The sequence below is a fragment of the Oratosquilla oratoria genome, chromosome 5 (genome assembly GCF_046742065.1).
Source record: "Oratosquilla oratoria isolate Oo_2021 chromosome 5, ASM4674206v1, whole genome shotgun sequence".
Taxonomy (NCBI): Eukaryota; Metazoa; Arthropoda; class Malacostraca; order Stomatopoda; family Squillidae; genus Oratosquilla; species Oratosquilla oratoria.
Genome location: NC_134781.1, coordinates 37,332,576 through 37,352,545, shown reverse-complemented (window position 1 = coordinate 37,352,545; position 19,970 = coordinate 37,332,576). Strand labels below are relative to the sequence as shown.

General features: G+C 42.6%; 1 protein-coding gene across 4 annotated transcripts in view; it reads right to left on the bottom strand.

The window, feature by feature from the left end:
* Positions 1 to 15,485, bottom strand: part of LOC143025466 (uncharacterized) — a 350,861-nt gene extending 335,376 nt beyond the window's left edge. For 3 of the 4 annotated variants that reach the window (XR_012966392.1, XM_076185162.1, XM_076185163.1), the window contains exon 1: positions 15,330 to 15,484. The gene's annotated coding sequence lies outside the window, so the exon portion shown is untranslated. Of the gene's footprint in view, positions 1 to 15,329 lie in introns of all 4 variants that reach the window. The other variant, XM_076185165.1, reaches the window with a different exon arrangement.
* Positions 15,486 to 19,970: the final 4,485 nt, after the last annotated feature.

Here is a 19,970-nt window from a genome sequence, read left to right as displayed (position 1 = left end):
AAAATGAAGATTAGATGCCAAAAGAAGAAAGGGGAAGGAAGCTAAAACAGTTCTGGCAAACTTTATACCAAAAGCAACCAAATGATATTGAGATTGAGTGGAATAAAGAAGCAAGGCGACTCTATATGGAAGAATTTGTCAGAAATAGAGAAACTGTAGCCACCCATATTGGAAATCTAGATTAGGTTTCTTACAAAGGATTACAAAGGAAGAGCATGCCAAAAGGAGATCTTTTGGTCCATAACTAGGTGGGATGTGAAAAATAAATACAGAAATACATAGATAATGATAATAAACACATAAATAAAAATAATTTATAACAAATGATAAATAAAAATAAGCAGATAAATAATAATAAAATAAAATACATACATGCATATACCAAGGCTTTTTCCCCCTTACAAGGGAGGTAGCATAAAGGAAAAGGCATAAAATCATTCCCACCCATTCTATCCCTGAATACACTCCACACCCCTCCACCCTCCCTCTTATCTTAGCACCTCGTGGATGACGGGTCATCCCTGCACCTTGTCCACTGCCCTAGGTCAGAAGCAGTGTCGCAAGACACAGCACATCCACAGCAAGGCTGCTTCATAAAATCGGCGACCCTCCCTCTCCGTCCCCCCATGCATAAAAGGAGAAGACGGGGAGAAAGCCCTTCGGGCTGCGTCAAATTTGCTCACACATACTACCTCACCCCCCCATCCCGCCGCCCATTCCACCTCATGCATCACAACATCATCCATATACAACCATTCTCCATTCACCCCTGTCTTCTGTCCTCTCCCGTCCTTCCTCAACAGACATTACCCTCTTCCCCAAAGCCCCCTTCACCCCATCCATCAACCTCATCCTAGGATGTCCCCTCATGTTCACTCCCTCCACATCTGCCTTTCATACCTCTTTTACTAGTCTTTCTTCACTCATTCTTTCCATGTGTCCAAACCATCCTAATACTCTTTCATCAACCCTATATCCCAACTCCCTTTCCACCCCCGTTCTTCTCCTCACCTCCTCATTTCTCACTCTATCAAGCCTAGTAACCCCCATCATACTTCTCAAGACACCTCATCTCAAACACATTCAAACTCCTTCTCTCTTCCTCTCTTATGTTCCATGTTTCTGCCACATACAGTGCTGTTGGCACAATCACTCCTTCATACAGTCTCCTCTTAGCATCCATTCCCAAATGTCTATTTCTCATTACACTCTTCAATCCACCAAGGCATTTACTCGCTTCTCTCAATCTACATTCTACCTCCACCTTCACTCCACCTTTTCCTGCCACATTTGCACCCAAGTATCTAAAACTATCCACTTCCTCCAGTCGCTCTCCCTTAATGCTCACTTCCAGTCTACTGCCACTTTCACCCCTTGTACATCTCATCACCTTACTTTTACCCACATTTATCTTTAGCTTTCTTCTATCACATACTCTCCCAAACTCTGTCACCAACTTCCTCAGTCCCTCCTCCAATCCTGCCACAAGCGCAGTGTCGTCAGCAAACAACAGCTGGCTCACCTCCCACTTTTCTCCATTTTCTTTAACCATCTCCAATCCCTGACCCATTACCCTTGCATTTACCTCTCGCACTACCCCATCCATGTATAAGTTGAACAGCCAGGGCAACATAACGCATCCTTGACGAAGTCCCACCTTTACCTCGAACCACTCACTCTCTCCATTTCTAATCCTGACACAAGCTCTACTACTCTCATAAAAACTCTTGACAGCTCCTAGAAGCTTTCCTCCTATCCCATATATCTGCATAACCTCCCACAGTGCCTTTCTGTCTACCCTATCGTAAGCCTTTTCCAGATCCATAAAAGCCAAAAAACATCCTTCCCCTTTCCTATAGCTTTCTCACATATTTGTTTTACCACAAAGATCTGATCTACACAACCTCTACCCGTCCTAAATCCACACTGTTCCTCACCAATTACTCCCTCTGTTCCTCTCCTAATCCTCTCAATTAAGATCCTCCCATAAGCCTTCCCAACTACACTTAACAAGCTAATCACTCTGAAACTACTACATTCACATTTGTCCCATTTTCCCTTGTAAAGTGGAACTATACAGGCACTCCTCCAGTCCTCCGGCACTCTACCCTCTCTCCAGCAAACATTAAATAACCTCACCAACCAGTCCACCATCACTGTACCTCCTTTTTTGACATTCTGCATGGCATCCATCTAGACCAGGTGCCTTACCTGCTTTTATCATCTTAACAACTGCCTTCACTTCATCCTTCCTTATTTCTCCTCCATTTTCCTCACTCACTCTCATTTTCTTAGCATTTCCCACTGCAACTATCTTTCCCTCCCTATCCTCCTTCACATTTAGCAACTCCCTAAAATATTCTGCCCATCTTCCCCTTACTGCCTTCTCTTCCATTATCATCTCTCCATCTGCACCTTTTACCTTTTCTTGGAACTGTACTGCATTATACTACCTCTGCAGGAAATTTATTACATTCACTTCATGTGTGGCAAACTTGTTTCTACCCACTTACAAATTAAATATACTTCTTGACAGTCTGAGACCATTATTTCTTGTCTGATTCACATTCAGTGTGAAAATTCTGTCAATTTTGATGTCAATTCCCTTTACAATCTTAACCACTTCAGTACAACTCAAATTCTCATCCATAGCATCGGCTGCCATATGTAATGTGTATCACACTACTTGCATTATAAAATATAAAGTCACTACTGTATTACTCTTTCTCTTTTACTCTGAGTAACATGCAGCCAATACACTGTCTAGGGTACTGGATGCATGTTATTGTGGCAAAGCATGCAGTTGATACTTTAGAGTCTATATGGAGCGCCCCTACAGACCAGAGCCACACATCAATTTTGTCTGTGATAGAGGAAGAATCTGTTCATAGAGAAATGACGACACTTTTATTATACTATCACTGTCCCTCCATTATGCTGTCCCACAACCCCTTCTTACTGTCCTGTACCATTTCTTTGAATATTCATTTCCTTTTTTCGCCTACTTTATGGTGGGGGAAAAGATTACTGCCATCAAGTCTTCCCACTTGAGTCATAAGGGGCGACAAAAAACAGGACGGGGGATAGGACAAGGAATCCTGCTACCTGTAGCCCCAAAAGAGACATTTCTGTAAAAAGTAAAGGCATAAGAGGGTCTAGGAGTTTTCCAATCAGTACCCTAAGGTTTGGGTCTTTTAATGTGTGTGGATGTGGTACAGATGAGAGTAAAAGGGAAGAGATAGGCAGTATGTTTGTGAGAAGAAAGATGGATGTGTTGGCATTGAGTGAAACTAAGTTGATAGGGAGGGGCGAGTGTGAGTTTGGGAGTGTAGATGGGAGGTTCTCAGGAGTGAAGAGGGAATGAGGGAGAGAAGGGGTGGCTATACTAGTAAGTGAAGAGATAGGTAAGCATGTACTGGAGTGGAAGGAGGTTTCTTCAAGGTTGATGTGGATGAAGGTGAAGCTGGGAAGGGAGATGTGGATTTTTGTAAGTGCATATGGGCCTGGTAATGAGAAGAGCATAGAGGAAAGGGAGGCTTTTTGGATAGATTTAAATGAGTGATACAGGGATTAGGGAGAAATGTCAATGTAGTTGTACTGGAAAACCTTAATGCTAGGGTAGGAAATGAACCAATAGACAGAGTGATTGGGAAGTATGGAGTTCCAGGAAAAAATCGTAGTGGAGAGTTGACTGTGGAGGTGTGTCTCGAAAGAGAGTTGATGATAGCAAATACAGTGTTTAGAAAGTCGAGCATAAGTACACATGGGAGAGGATGGTGGATGGAAGGGTGGCAGACAGAGTGTTAATGGACTATATAGTGGTGACCAGGAGTATGGTAGGAAGAGTTAAGGATGTACATGTTCTAAGGGGAGAGAGTGGGGGAATATGTGGACCATTTTTTTATGGAAGGTAAGTTGAGAGTGGTGAATAGGTGGAGAAAGAGGAAAAGGGCAGAAGGTAGGGAGGTACTTAGAGTGAACTGCTTAAATGAGAAAGAAAAGGAGGAGTATAAGAAGAAGCTGAGAGAGGAGTGGGATGGAGTAAAGGATAGAGTAGAACTAGTAGAACTAGGTGTAGAGGAGGAATGGGGATGGTTCAAGAAGGGAGTCTTAAGGTGTGCAAAGATGGTGTGTGGAACAAGGAGGACAGGAGGAAATAGAAGGAAAGGTTGTGAGTGGTGGGATGAGGAAGCAAAGAAGGGTGTAGAAGAGAAGAAGTAGGCTTTCATAGATTGGTTACAAATTAGGACAAAGGAATTGTATGAGAGATACAAAATAAGAAGTAAAGCACAAGATAAAGGAAGCAAAGAGGAGAGCAGATGTGAAATGGGGTAAGAGTATGACAGAAAATTTTGAAAGTAATAAAAAGATGTTTTGGAAAGAAATTATGAGAGGAAGAGGAGGTGAATCAAGTAGAGAAGAAAAGGTAAAAGGTGCAGATGGAGAGATGATAATGGAAGAGGAAGGTGGGCAGAGTATTTCAGGGAGTTGCTAAATGTGAAGGAGGATAGGGAGGGAAAGGTGGTTGCAGTGGGAAGTGTTAAGAAAATGACAGTGACGGGTGTGGAAAATGGAGGAGAAATAAGGAAAGATATAGTGAAAGCAGCTGTTAACCACTTCCATACGGTGACGCCTACGTAGGCGTCATGAGAAGCAAGTGGGTACGCGATGATGCCGACATCGGCGTCTTGATTATATTTATTGTAGTCGTACCTGCGTGACCCTCATTCTCTCTAAACTGGCTTAATCATATTTTCTATGGTTATCAAAATTCACAGGTGAAAGAGAAGGAACGATTGAGTAGTGACTATATTTTTTATAATGCGATTATTATGACGCAACATCGCACGTCTGGCAGCTAATGCTGCCAGACGTGCGATGTGCCCCGGAGTGAAGGGGTTAAGATGAATGCCATGCAGAATGTCTGAAAAAAGGAGGTATATTTATGGTGGACTGGCAGGTGAGGTTATTCAATGTTTGTTTAAGAGAGGGTAGAGTACCAGAGGACTGGAGGAGTGCCTGTTTAGTTCCTCTTTACAAGGGAAAAGGGGACAAGTGTGAGTGTAGTAGTTTCAGAGGGATTAGCTTAAACGTAGTTGGGAAGGCTTATGGGTCTTGATTGAGAGGATTAGGAGAGGAACATAGGGAGTAATTAGTGAGCAACAGTGTGGTTTTAGGAGAGGTAGGGGTTGTGTAGATCAGACTTTTGTGGTAAGATAGATATGTGAGAAAGCTATTGGGAAAGGTAAGGATATTTTTTGGGCTTTTATGGATTTGGAAAAGGCTTATGACAGGGTAGACAGGAAGGCACTGTGGGTATTGCAGATATATGGGATAGGAGGAAAGCTGTTACAAGCAGTCAAGAGTTTTTATGAGGGTAGTAGAGCCTGTGTTAGGATTAGAAATGGAGAGAGTGAATGGTCTGAGGTATACGTGGGACTTCGTCAGGGATGTGTTATGTCACCCTGGCTGTTCAATCTATACATGGATGGGGTGGTGCAAGAGGTGAATGCAAGGGTAGTGGGTCGGGGGTTAGAGATGGTTAAAGAAAATGGAGAAAAGTGGGAGATAAGCCAGTTGTTTTTTGCAGATGATGCTGCACTTGTAGCAGGATCAGAGGAGGGATTGAGGAAGGTAGGATGAGATGGATGGATGGGGTAAAAGGGGCATTGGGAAAGAGAGAAATGTCTGTTGAGGAAGGATGGGAGAGGAGAGAAGATAGGGGTGAATGGAGAAGGGTTGTGTATGGATGATGCTGTGATACATGAGGGGAGGAGTGGGTGGGGGATGGGGGGGGGAGTATATATGAGAAATAAATTGATGCAGCCCAAAGATTTCTTCTCCTTTTCTGCATGAGGGGACAAAGAGGAGGGGCCGCCAAATTAATGAAGCAGCCTTGCTGTGAATGTGCTGTGTCTTGCGACACTGCTTCTGACCCAAGGCAGTGGACAAGATGCAGGGATGACCCGTCATCCAGGAGGTGCCAAGATAAGAGAGAGGGAAGAGGGTGGAGGGGAGTGAAGTATGTAGGGGATGGAATGGGTGGGAGTGGTTTCTATGCCTTTTGCACACTTGCACACTTTTGATTTTAAAAGTCCATCTATCATTAACAAGCTATATAAGTCATTAATTCTTCCACATTTGGAATATGCTGTTTCTATATGGTCACTGAATCTCATTAATGACATTGACAGACTGGAAAAAGTACAACAACAAGCCACAAAACTGATTCCAAATATCAGAAATAAATCATATGAAAATTGACTTATATGAATCTATCTCCCCCCATAGCCCACTTAGCCACAGGGGGGGGGGGGTGCTTAACCCCCCAAAATTTCAATAGCCCCCCAACTCTCAAGTTCATATATTTATATTTTTCAGTAATTTTTCGTATACATTGATTGTCAGAATAAAACTGCAAGTTAGTTTGCAGTTTGGTGCAAACTAATGGGTTTCAAGAATATTGTTTGGTGCAAACATACGTCCTTAATTTATTATCTTGCAACATGGTGCCACCTGCATGTGCTTGTATTGCATGACCTGTATATGATGTCCAATGCACTGTTGGGCCTAACTCGCGGTTGGTTGCCACTACATGTGGTGCTCCAAGAGTAAGCAGACATCCCAACCAGCTCCACAACAGCAGAGGACATGGTATTAGCAGAGCCTCCAGCCATCACCCCTGCGCTGGACGACGCCCCGAGCAGAGAGGATCCACCCATCACCACTGCGATGGACGATGCCCTGAGCAGAGAAGGTCCACCTATCACCACTGCGCAGGATGACGCCCCTAGCAGAGGCCAGCCATCGCAGCAGCCCAGGACAATGCCCCTAGCAGAGAGGCCAACCGTTGCAGCAGCCCAGTATGACACCCCTGGCAGCAAGGCCAGTCATCACTGCCACCGCTGGCCCTAGTGTCCCCGTTGCTGCAGCTGCTGGACCTTGTCCTGGCCACCATCGCCGCCATCCAAGAGGTCCTCCCACCGCTGGCCCTACCCCCACCAGTCCCGCCACCTACTGGAGTCGCTGGGCCTCATTCTGGTCGCCGCCGCCACCCTGCCCACTGGCCCTGGAACTCCCACTGCAGGATCTGCCGGAGACATACTACTGCTGACGGACCAGCCCCTACTGCAGCTGCTGTCTCTGGGCCTACCAAAGTTGGTGCCACTCCCGCCCACACCTCAAAGGTGCTACCACCGCCCTCCCGAGGTGAACCTCTGCCCAGCTGCCGCCTCACTGTTCCCTGGGAAGGCAAACTGTGGCCCGTCCAACTGTCTCCTGGAATGGCAAACCTCTGCCTGGCCGCTGCCTCACTGTTCCCTGAAGAGGCAAGCCTCTACAAGTTGCTGCCCTCTGAGCTGAAGCCACCATGTGCCGACACTACCCAGCACTGCTGCTAGTCCCAGACCACCCTGCCCTGCTGACATCGCTGCCTCTAGCTGCCACCGCTGTTTCAAGCTGCCGTTGTCACTGCTGCCTTTCCCAGACCACCCACTGAGTCACCACTGCATGTACCACACCAGCATGCCACCTGACCTGCTACTAATGCAGTCTCCAGTCACTTCAAGTTGCCATAATTGCACACGCACACTGCCTGCTGGCCCCTGCTGCCACAAGCCATCACCCCAACCTGCCGACAACGCTGCCTCCTGCTGCCCAGAGCTGTCGCCATCACCGTCTCCAACTGCCGATCACAAAACAAACACCAGCAAATTGAACAAAACACTCAACAGCATTACACTATCCAACAGTAACACTACACGCTCTCACGCAGCAATAATCACAACAACAGATAATCTACCCTCAAACAGACAACAAGCAAACACACTCATACGTCATTTTGCACAGACAAGTCATCTCACTTCTCACCCTGACGACCGATGCACCATTCGACGTAAGAAAGACTTTCCCACAGACTCAGACTATATACCCTTCATAGACAGTCAGACAAAACTCATAATACATAGTCTCAAGCACTCATCTGCCTGTGGCCCTGATAACATAAGCAACATCCACCTAAAACACATTGGACCACAAGGTATACATGCACTCACAAACATTGCAAACTACAGCTATTCACACAACACTATACCCGACATCTGGAAGCATGGTAAAATAATCACCATTCCAAAACCGAACAAAGACCCAACAATCCCAACATTGCACCGCCCAATCACACTTCTCTGCACCCCCTCTAAAGTCATTGAACGCCTAATACTTCAACTTGTCAAACCACATATTCCCCTTGCTGACTCACAACACAGTTTTAGGCCACTACACTCCACAAACACTCTTCTGACAAACCTCACACAAAGAATTTTAGATGGCATCAATTCAGATAGGCCCCACCAAAGAACACTTCTTATAACATTAGACATTAGTAAAGCTTTTGATGCTATCCCCCGCCACAACCTAACAAATAAAATATATAACACAGACATGCACAATAACACCAAAAGATGGCTGGCCAATTATCTGGCAGGTAGGAATGCTTACGTGTCATATAATGGCCAATCATCGCACATCAGAAACATTAAGAACGGAGTACCACAGGGCTCAGTTCTATCCCCCACACTATTTAATCTATACATGCATGACTTACCCACGCCAGACACCTCAGAAATACAAATCTCTTCCTACGCAGACGACATAACAATCACATGCACACATCGTAACACAGACAAAACTGCAGTAATAATCCAGCCATACCTTGACACACTCAACACATGGTTCACCACAGACTCAAAATAGCTCCAACCAAATCTACAGCAACACTTCTCACAAACTGGACAAAAGAACACAAATACATACCTCATCTCTACATCAACAACACTCTAATACCACACACAAACACACCGAAAATTCTTGGTGTAACATACAATACATCCATGTCTTTCAAACAACACATCACAAACATAAAAAACAAATGCACACCCAGACTTAACGCACTTAAGTCAATCACTGGAACAACATTTGGACAAAACAAAGAAACTAATATAACAATATACAAACAATGCATACGCTCAGTGTTGAATTATGCGAGTCCTGCATGGGCTCCTAATCTCAGTGAGACACACCACAACACCCTTCAAATCATACAAAACAAAGCCCTAAAAACAATTACAGGCTGCACAAATACAACACCTACAGACCATTTACACCATGAAACAAAAGTCCTCAAAGTCAAGGACCACCTCGACATGAGAGGCATACAAACACTTTCCGCAGCCACCACAAACACATTACACCCGCTACACTACATAGCAGAACACCCACACACACCAAGAAACATTAAAACAACACCCAAAGACCTTTATAACGCACAGATACTCTCTTCTCTTCCTCCACAACCACCAAATACCAGCCTCCGGAAACATATTCATAATCATATCACTCACCGCTCCATTAACACACTGAAAGACAACACACTGCTGCATGCCAGACCCCCTGATATCCACCCTTCTGAATCCTCTCTCCCACGAAAGGACAGAGTCCATTTGGCCAGACTGCGGTGCGGTCACCACCCAGCACTTCTAAGCTACCAGAAGAGGCTGGATGACCGCATTGTGAACAGCTGCCCAGGATGTAACACTTCACCCCATACCATACAACACATAATGGAAGACTGCATTATACACAATCATGCACGCAAACAACACAACATACGCTCTATAAAGGATTTGTGGGAAAACCCAATTTCGGCTATGGCATTCCTTGGGGAGACGGGACTGCTCGGACAGACAGTCTAGGGAACGACAACAACAACAACAACAACAACTGCCGCCACCTGCCACAGACCACTGCACGGTGGCCCACCACCTCTTCATCCATGGACTACTGCAATATCACCTGTCCTACCAGACAGGCGCCAGCCACTAACCTCCACCTCCGGAGTGCCAGCGAGCTTCTACAAACTTACCCAAGATTATGCAGATGCCAATATTCCAAGACACCTAACAGACCATTGCAATCCTGTAGTGGTCTTGCTGAAAAGACTAATTACAAATATGTATGATCCATAAATACATACATATACCAAAAGGTAGCCCAAGTGAAAGGAGGAGGAGGAGGAGGAGGAGGAGGAGGAGGAGGAGGAGAAGGAGGAGGAGGAGGAGGAGGAGGAGGAGGAGGAGGAGGAGGAGGAGGAGGAGGAGGAGGAGGAGGAGAAGAAGAATTACATTTACCCTACACAAACTTTAACTAGACTTACCCTTATCTAACCAAACCTGACCTGACTTAACATAGGATGTGTTATCTAACCTAGGGGCTTTACCCCTTTACGCCCCACCAGTATGCATATTGCCTAGCTAAGGTTGATATGTTATTATCATTAATTCTTCTTCTAGGACTCCTAATAGGGTGCATATTACCTAGCTGGGAGTTTGGCAGAATCTGTTAAGTTTTATCTCACCCTCTCACACAACATTGTGTATATATTTTCAATCTATATCATGAGATATCCAACAATTTTTGGTAAATGTTCAGTTGTGTACATAGACGCAATATAGCGTTAGAAAATTAATTATCAATTTTTTAAATTATAATGTATCAATGTAATATGCAATTTTCTAGGCAGAAATAAAAAACAAAAAAATTGCTAAAACAGATTTCGTAATTACCGAAGTCGCGCCAGACAAATGGTATGCCATGTTTGTTATGATAGATGCCGATGTTGAAGAAATGAAAGGATGATAAATTCATCTAACCTAACCTGTATTTAGTAAATTGGTACCTGTAATTTAAGGTCATCCGGATAGTTGTCGTTGTCACAGATGTTGACGGCCTGTTCAATCACTCTTTATGATAGTGGGGTATACAGTATAGGTTTTTCATAGCTTGAAGGAATGCATGGATTTCAGCTCCATAGCATTCCTTCAAGAATATATACTTTGCAAGGTACTGGCAAAAGTACCAAGGGCGCACACCAGGCCTCAACTGGACCAGGCAGACAACACTTGACAAACGACAAGATGGCGTCTTGATCCTATGCTAGCGACTTCGTTCGTTAGTATATTTACTTGTAGCAAGGTATTTTTTATTTTTATTTCCGCCAAGAAAATCGCATATTACGTTCATGTATTATAATTTACAAAATTAATATTTAATTTTCTAATGCCATATTGTGTCCATGTACACAACTGAACAAATACCAAATTTTTCTTAGTAAAATTTCTTGCAGAAATTGATATTAAGAGATGATGAAAATATAATCGTGCAACCTTCCCACTACATGCCATTTTTTTTTCAAGCATCACTCACAATTTTTTCATGAAACATATGTTTTTCTCCCTATTCTAACCTCTCTAACCTAAAAGTGCATGCAAGGACAGACTTACACCTTGCACTTTGGACAGCCAAGACACTGCTTTGGTGTGCAGATGGCTGGAAGGTTGTGGGAAATATTTTTTCATTGTCCTTTAATATCAGTTTGAGGTAAAAAAGTTAAAGAAAAGTTGTTAAAGTTTTTGTAAAATAGATGCAATAAATACACAAACTGCTGTGCAAGTAGATGAGATGAAATATTAGCAGAAGGTTGCGGGAATTTTTTTTTCACCATACCTTAATATCAATTTCCACAAGAAATGTTACTAAGAAAAGTTATTGAATTTGTTATAATATGGATGCAAAAAATATATAAAATGCTGTGTAAGTGGGAAAGACAAAACTTCACAAATACTGGTTTAGCCACCTTGTCCTGCACACAGGAATATTGAGCTCTAAGGAGTTTTTTGTAACTATTACATGTAGGTGATTTTTTTTTTTTTTTATACTGATCATATCACTACTGCGCAGGACGACACCCCTAGCATATGACATAAGATGTAGAAAGACAAATATCACACAAGGTTTAAAGACACTTCCAAATTTTATTGAACACTAGCAACACCAGTGGATTTAGCCTTTTAAATAAACCCTCTATTCTCATGAATATGGCATGTCTTATTATGGTATTTTTTAGTTAGAAGTACACATCTACACAGTATAGCTTTAGAAAATCAAATATTAATTTTGTGAATTATAATACATCAATGTAATAAATATTTTTCTTGGCGGAAATCAACATCTGAAAACTTTGCTAAAACCTATGTAGAAACAAATGAAATCGCTTTGACTCCTTTAGACATCATCTTTGTTTTGATAGTATTTGAGGTCTGAGATGACAACGATGACCTCTAGAATTATAGGAACTGCATTACTAAATGCAGGTTAGGTTTAGGTAGGTTAGCTTAGGTTGTTAAGGTTACGTTAGGTAGATTAGGTTATGTTTGAACAGACAAATTTATCATACATTTATTTCTTTGGCCTACGCCTCTACCAAAACAAAAATTACATTTCAAGCAACCAAAGTATTTACCTAGTTGTATTTTACAGGACAACAGCTATGCTTGTAGTGACCTGTTTTCGTATCTCTCCACATCCACTTTATTCTTAACCCCCTCAATACAAGCCAAAATCTCGCGGGCAGCATTAGCTGCCAGATGTGCGATGTTGCGTCAAAATACTCTCATTATAAAAAATAAAGTCACCGCTGTATTAATCGTTTTCTCTTTCACCCGTGAATTTTGATAACCATAGAAAATATGATGAAGCCAGTTTACAGAGTATAGGGGTCACACAGGTACAACTACAATAAATATAATCAAGACGCCGACGTCGGCAACTTCGCGTACCCACTTGCTCCTCATGACGCCTACGTAGACGTCACCGTATGGAAGGGGTTAAAATGTCGTATAGTTTTGGCACTCACTGTTTCTCCATTTAGTTTGTTCTAGACATCAATCACTATGTGGGAAGCTATTCTTTTTCAAATCTCTTCTGTAACTGTCTTTGTTTAGCTTCTTTTCGTGTCCTATGTTTGTTTATAGCTTTTAGCAATTGTCCCAATGGTCAATTTATAGTTTCACCCAACCATAGAATTTGATATGTGGCTTATGTGTTTCTGGTGAGAAATGTTGTGATATGAACGATGGTGTATATCATTTCCGTCGCAAATGAGTACTTTTGAAGTAATTAAGTATTGAAATTATGCACTTATGCCTACATCTCCCGAACGATCTGGGGGGACGTATGGGAAATCGGGGTTTTTGGGTGGGAGAGACTAAAGAAGAAGACTAAAGAAACCCATAAAAAACAAAAATATCCCATATCGGCGGGTACTGCGCACGGCGCCATGTTTGTTTACTAATGATAGTAAATTTTTGTGACCAGAGGTAGGTAGGTCAAACACCACCAGAGGCGCCACCGTCGATGACGAGCACAATAGCGCGTCATTTTATGCTCACGCCATGCAAACGGCCAAATTTACATACCGCCGGAAATTTCATTCATACAAATGTTATGCGCGTGTATTTACTACGATCGTAGTAAATTTCAAACAATTACATCATCAGTTACATGCCAGTATATAAAAACAAAAGATAAACATGGCGGCTTGCATTCAGCAGTAAATCAAAAATTGGTTTATGTTTCAGCGTAAAAAATGAGGTAAATAAATTCAGAGTTTTGGTAACTAACCAAAATAAACGAAAACTACTAGTCTCGTGGATTATTCTAATACCAAAATAAAGGCAGCGTGTTACGGTAGAGCTGAGAAATCGATGGTTTTAATTAGTTGTTTTTTTCTATCGGGTCGGATTATCGGATAACGTCAACATCCATCCCGCCATCTTATCTATCACTGGTGGTATGGATCAAACTTCACTCTATTAAGTTTCTTACTATTATGTTATTAGTGTAATAGACTTATAAGTGAATTATTTGAACTATTTTCTTTAAAATGTGTGATTTTCATGTTATTTGATCAAAGAGAAGTTACGTTTTTATCCTCCGTAATATTACGGACCACAGCTACGATTCGTTCTGCCCGCTATCTATGATCACTGGTGGTATGGATCACACTACACTATTAAGTTTGTTACTATTGTGTTATTAGTGTAATAGCTTGCATATAGTTGAATTATTCAAACTATTTTCTTTAAAATGTGTGATTTCCATGTAATTTGACGGTATTCGTAGCTGTGGTGGGTAATTTTGCAGAGGATAAAAACGTAATTCTATGATCAAATTACATGGAAATCACACATATTAAAGAAAATAGGTCAAATAATGCAACCATATGCTAATTTTTTTTTATAAAATTGTGCCTGTCAGTAAAAACCGTCATTGTTTACGTTTGATCGGTGATTAGTCAGACCGCACGTTTCGGCCCAATTTCCTGGGACAAAATAGGCCCGATTTAATTCCATTCAAAATGCAATATCTCGAGAACTAGGACAGCTAGATGGATAATTCAAATTGCATTATACTCATAGTAGTGACTTTTTGCATCCCATGAGAACTACTTCAGCTCAAATATCAGGAATTTCATTTTCATGTTGACCTAGCTACCAGAAGCGCTAGATTAGCCGCTCACGCAAGACTTGGTAACCGGAAAGTAAACTAAACTAACCTAACCTAACGGAGGTAACATTAATTTACGGTTAGGAAGTCTTGCGCGGCTGGAGTGGACTTCGCTAAGTGTGACACATCTAGCGAGACACTGTTCGATTCATTGGTAAACACAAAGATGGCTACCACTGGACTCCGGCCATAGAATGTGATTTTTAATTTTTTTTTTTTTTTTGCAAATGTTTTTGTTCATTTTGTACCTGTTTTGCAATGCACATTACTCCATTTATTAGTCTTCCCCACCCAAAAACCCCGATTTCCCACACGTCCCCCCCCCCGATCATTCTGGAGATGTAGGCATAAGTGCATAATTTCAATACTTAATTACTTCAAAAGTACGCATTTGCAATGGAAATGATGTACACCATCGTTCATATCACAACATTTCTCACCAGAAACACATACACCACATATCAAATTCTATGGTTGGGTGAAACTATAAATTGTCCTTTCTGATTTACAAAATTATTTAATTTTCTATTGCTATATCATGTAGGTGTGCACTTCTAAACATTTATCCTTATTACTGTCACATGATAGGTAAGCTTTATATCACATACTGGTTTGTGAAGGATACTGTGTGAACCCCATCTCTACCAGAGGCAGAGGTTATTCATTTCATTCTAGCTGCTTCTTTACTATTTCAACTGTGTCCATGACAATTATGGGATAAGAACGGATTCAACTGAATTCAACCTTTCTGCCAACAAAGGTTATTTGTCCTTAGCAGCATCCACCAGTCTACTCCATTCTTTTCTATGTCACCCACTTAGACCAAGACCAAGTCTAAGGAAAGGGGGTTAATTCACAAGGCCAACCAGCACCACCACTCCATCGTCGTTTCATACTTTCTAGAACTCTGAAAACGTAACCAATATTACCTCTCTTTTGAAGTTGTGGAGTGCTGACGTTTTAGCGATGGCAGTGAGTATTCAGGTCATCTTGAGTTCAAGCTCTCACAAACAACTTTGTTTTCGCACATCAGCTGATACGCGTCTGACAACCATGTTTAGATGGGTAATCCTACTGGTGAGAATAACAAGGTGCGCGAAATATTCAAATGGTTTATTAAATTAAGACGATAGTATCGCCGCCTCATTGTAAACATTCTGTTACATTCGGTCATTATGGCGGTTTCTGGCAAAGAAATAGCCACAATTGTTAGCGTATTAGATCGACCTTCCCCTCTTACAATCAACGGCGGGGATCGGGTTTTTGTAAGTGCGAGATATGTGCCATTTTCTGGTGCATTTTCGCCAGACTTCCGTGTAAATTAAGACAATAGTAAGCAATACGCCATGTGCAGCTACTACTATGCGATATTTTTGCATATATTAAGACAATAGAATGAGTAAAAAAAAAATCCATACATTCACCATGACGGAACCCATCGATATCGTGCTATTTTTTCCAGAAGTTGGCGTATTCCCGCTTGTCTATAAATGGCCAAACTCTATCTCGTGGCTTATTTTTCGGTCACAGTTGTATCTAATTCGAAAGACTGAATTTAGAAGTATTATGATGTACTGATTAACTTCTATTTTGTGGATTTTGTTGATTGAAGACCAATAAAATCAGGAAATAACTAACTTTTTCGTCTTAATTCAGTTGCATAACTTGGGCAGACTGGAGTGAATTGGTATATGCGATAAAAGGGCTGCATGGGAATGTGGCATTAAGCGGAGTACACGCTATCAAACATGTTTGTCCAGCGTGTTTGTTCAAATATCGCCACAGACTGGACCATCGAGTATGAAACTGCTTGTCAAACCTTCCAACCTGCCCACACACTCTCAAATTGTTTTATCAAACACCTTGTTGGACAAGCATGTTTGATAGCGTGTAGCCCGCTTTAGGCAGGGGAATTAATCAGGAGGACCACAATGGAAACAAGCGTACATGCTTTTTCGTGTTATCCTCGGCAATTTGCAATTATTATTTCGAGCGATGTGTTCTTGTCATTATCTGCACTTAATGTATATTGATTCTTTGCCAAATAGATTTATCTATTTATTATTATTATTATTTATTTAGAAGTAAGTACCTCCGGTACGTACTGTACGCAGCGAGATGGCAAACGTGGAAAAAGGAGACCATACAGAAAGTAGAGAAATGGAATAGAGAAGTTTGCAAGAGTAACGTAGCAATGCTGATTCATTCACACGATTTATGGAAGAAGCTGGAAATGCGTATGTTCAGCACAGAACTCCTAACAGCTGACGATTGGTCAATTGAAGACAAGAGTATCGCTGCCACAATGTAAACAATACGCTTTGACGGTTTCTGGCAGAGAATTCCACCACATGTTGGAGCGGCCGCCTCCCCTCGCACAATCAGGGCCCCGACAACGGGAGGGGCAGGGGAGGGGGGCAATGCCCTGGGGCGGCACTTTTGGTGAAAAGAAGGTAAGGCAAATTCTCCCTAACGTACTTTTAATGTGTGATTTACTTATCATGAGTTGTGTGTATGAACGTTTTGTGGATGAATGTTACATGTGAATCGTGCTGACCATCAGATGTGGAAGGTAGTGGTGTGTTGGGGGCGGCACTTACCCATGCCGGGGCCCTGAGCACAATCCGAGGGTACTCACCATCGATGTTACATAATATGATCAGATATCACAAGTATACTGTGGAGGATATTGACTTTCGACAAAATTTCCATCCCTTCTACGCAGTGCTGACGGTGTAAGTTATCTAGGTGACCATCCCACCGAGTTAATTTTTGGGATACTCCCGTGAATCTTTACAACGCTCACAAAAAAAAAAAAAAAAATACATAGCTGTGATCGGCAGTGATTCATCGAACCCTGAAAAGTACAATGGCATCACAAAGCATCACGTATCTTTGTGAATATGAAATATTTTCACTTCTCTTTTGTTTGGATATTCCATTAAAACAGTATTATAGCTTGCCGTGGCCTTGGGGCTGTAACAATACGTGAACGTTACTTAGTCTATGGTGACGAGGGAGTGAATGAAGCTCACGAGTGTTTGTTGGTTTTATTTTGCAGCGAGCGAACTACACGCGTGTCGACGCGGCCCGGGTCAGAAAGGATACTGAATTCTGAATTCTGAATTCCTAGGAAAGACCACCCGCTAGCGCGGGATCGGTTTTTGTGGGAGGGGAAGAATGTCTAAGAAAATGAAAAGATAGTAGTGTATAAAAGAGGGCTATTGCCACCGGGCGAATTAGCGAGCGATTAGGGGCTGCTGGTGGTCGTGGCTCGGGAGAAATGGACTGGGAGCTTGGACGGCGGCGCCGACGCCGGGATTAAAAACATATTACAATCACCAAAAGCTCAGAAAATGGTAGGAGGCGTAGTAGGAGAGAAAGGTGGAAAAACGGAAAAATCTTTAGTGGGAGGTTAACTGAAATGAGATGTAGCATAAGAGAAAGTTCGAAAGGAAGCGAATTTTAGTCGGAGAAAAAGTAAGTGTAGATGTTTGTGCGTGGGACGTGGCTATGTTCGTGAGAGGTGTGTGTGTGTATCATTCGGGAAGTGAGTAGAGTTCACTTCCCGCGTGTAGAGCACGTGCATGAGCTCTCCTGCTTTTCCCCAGGTTGGGTTTGAGTTGTGTATGCTTGTAGCCTGTCAATTATTGGTCTACATGCAATATTATTATTACTATCATTATTTCATCATTATTGCTATCACCAGTCAAAGCTGGTGAAGGGGTGTATTACTAATAGGTACGGTTATACACGTCTTATCGTGTACACCGTCTTATTGTGCTTTAGGTAGCATACAAATATCTTTCTCACAAGAGAAATATGGCCGTAGCCCAAACATACATGCTTTGACGCTCAAGGCTGGTTGTCCTCACACATTCTCCCCAGAGGCTGCTCACTCACATCCCGCGACTATACACATATGCCTCAATATGTTTTTGTGGGGGGATTCTGTTCACCACATTACCCTCCTTACCCTGCGAAGTGTGGGAAGGCGTCAGAGTCTCCGACGGGGCGAGGGCCCGGAAGCGATTTTTTTTTCCCACGAGTGTGTGTGTGTTTAATTTGGGAGAGAGGCTCCCACGGGCTTTAGGTGTGAGCCCGTTTGGTGGGTGATTGTACATACGAGTGTGTGTGGGCCCAGCCACACACACTCATACATTCACAAGATGTGCACACGCATAAGAATGCGCATGCACATCTCCGTGAATGCACCCTTCTCAATATAACTGAATTTGATGGTAGGTGGTGACATCTTCGTATATATAATGTAAGAAAAGGGGAGGGGGGGTGATCCAATGTATGAGTGTGTGTGACCTTGGCCACACACACTCATACATACATTGGATGTGCATACGCATGCAATATGCGTATGCACATCACCATGAATACACCCTTCCTGACAATAAGCATATATATATTGAAATTAAAGGGGGGGGTGATTCAATGTATGAGCGTGTGTGGCCTTGGTCACACACACTCATACATACATTAGATGTGCATACGTATGCAATATACGTATGCACATCGCTATGAATTCACCCTTCCGAAAGAGACATGTATATATAATATTTTAAAGGGGGGGGGGGCTGACACTCCACCACCCGACGCAGTTCAAACGAGACTTCTGGACCCCAATATTAACTCAATTGCATTACAGCCAATCAGAACGCACCTGACTTTCATACGTCAGGCATCATACGCGTTTACGTTTCGGATGAATAGAGGGAAGAGGGGAAGCGGTCACAGCAGATTTTTTTTTTTTTTCATGTGCAGAATTATCATATCATTCCCCTATAGTAGCGTCACCTTGTTGCCATGCCCCATCACTACGGGCCACATCGCACGTCTGGCAGCATTAGCTTTCACCCTTGAATTTTGATAACCATAGAAAATATGATGAAGCCAGTTTGTTTAGAGAGTATGGGGGTCACGCAGGCACGACTACAATAAATATAATCAAGAAGCCCATATCGGCATCCTCGCGTACACACTTGCAATCCTCATGACGCCCACGTAGGCGTCATCTTATGGAAGTGACTAGGGCGTGAAAGTTTGGGTTGGACACACCCGTTCGGGACTTTTCGTACTCTGGCTACTCGTGCCAAACGTATTTCTACAACACACATAGAAATGTATAAATAGCGTGGGCCTCTGCAGACACTGGATGCCTTGTGCAAGTCTCACGATGTATCACGCTGTATCACGCTGTGGCCCGTAGTGAAGGGGCATGGCAACAAGGTGACGCTACTATAGGGGAATGATATGATAATTCTGCACATGAAAAAAAAAATTCTGCTATGACCGCTTCCCCTCTTCCCTCTATTCATCCGAAACGTAAACGCGTATGATGCCTGACGTATGAAAGTCAGGTGCGTTCTGATTGGCTGTAATGCAATTGAGTTATATTGGGGTCCAGAAGTCTCGTGGGAAAAAAAAAATCAGCGCCCCGCACAGCTACAGGCCCATATCCCCAATGTCCTGCATTAGCAGGACCGCGGAGTGAATAGTCCTCAATCGCCTCCTGTGGTGGATGGAACCCTTCCATCAGAATATGCATGGTTTTATTA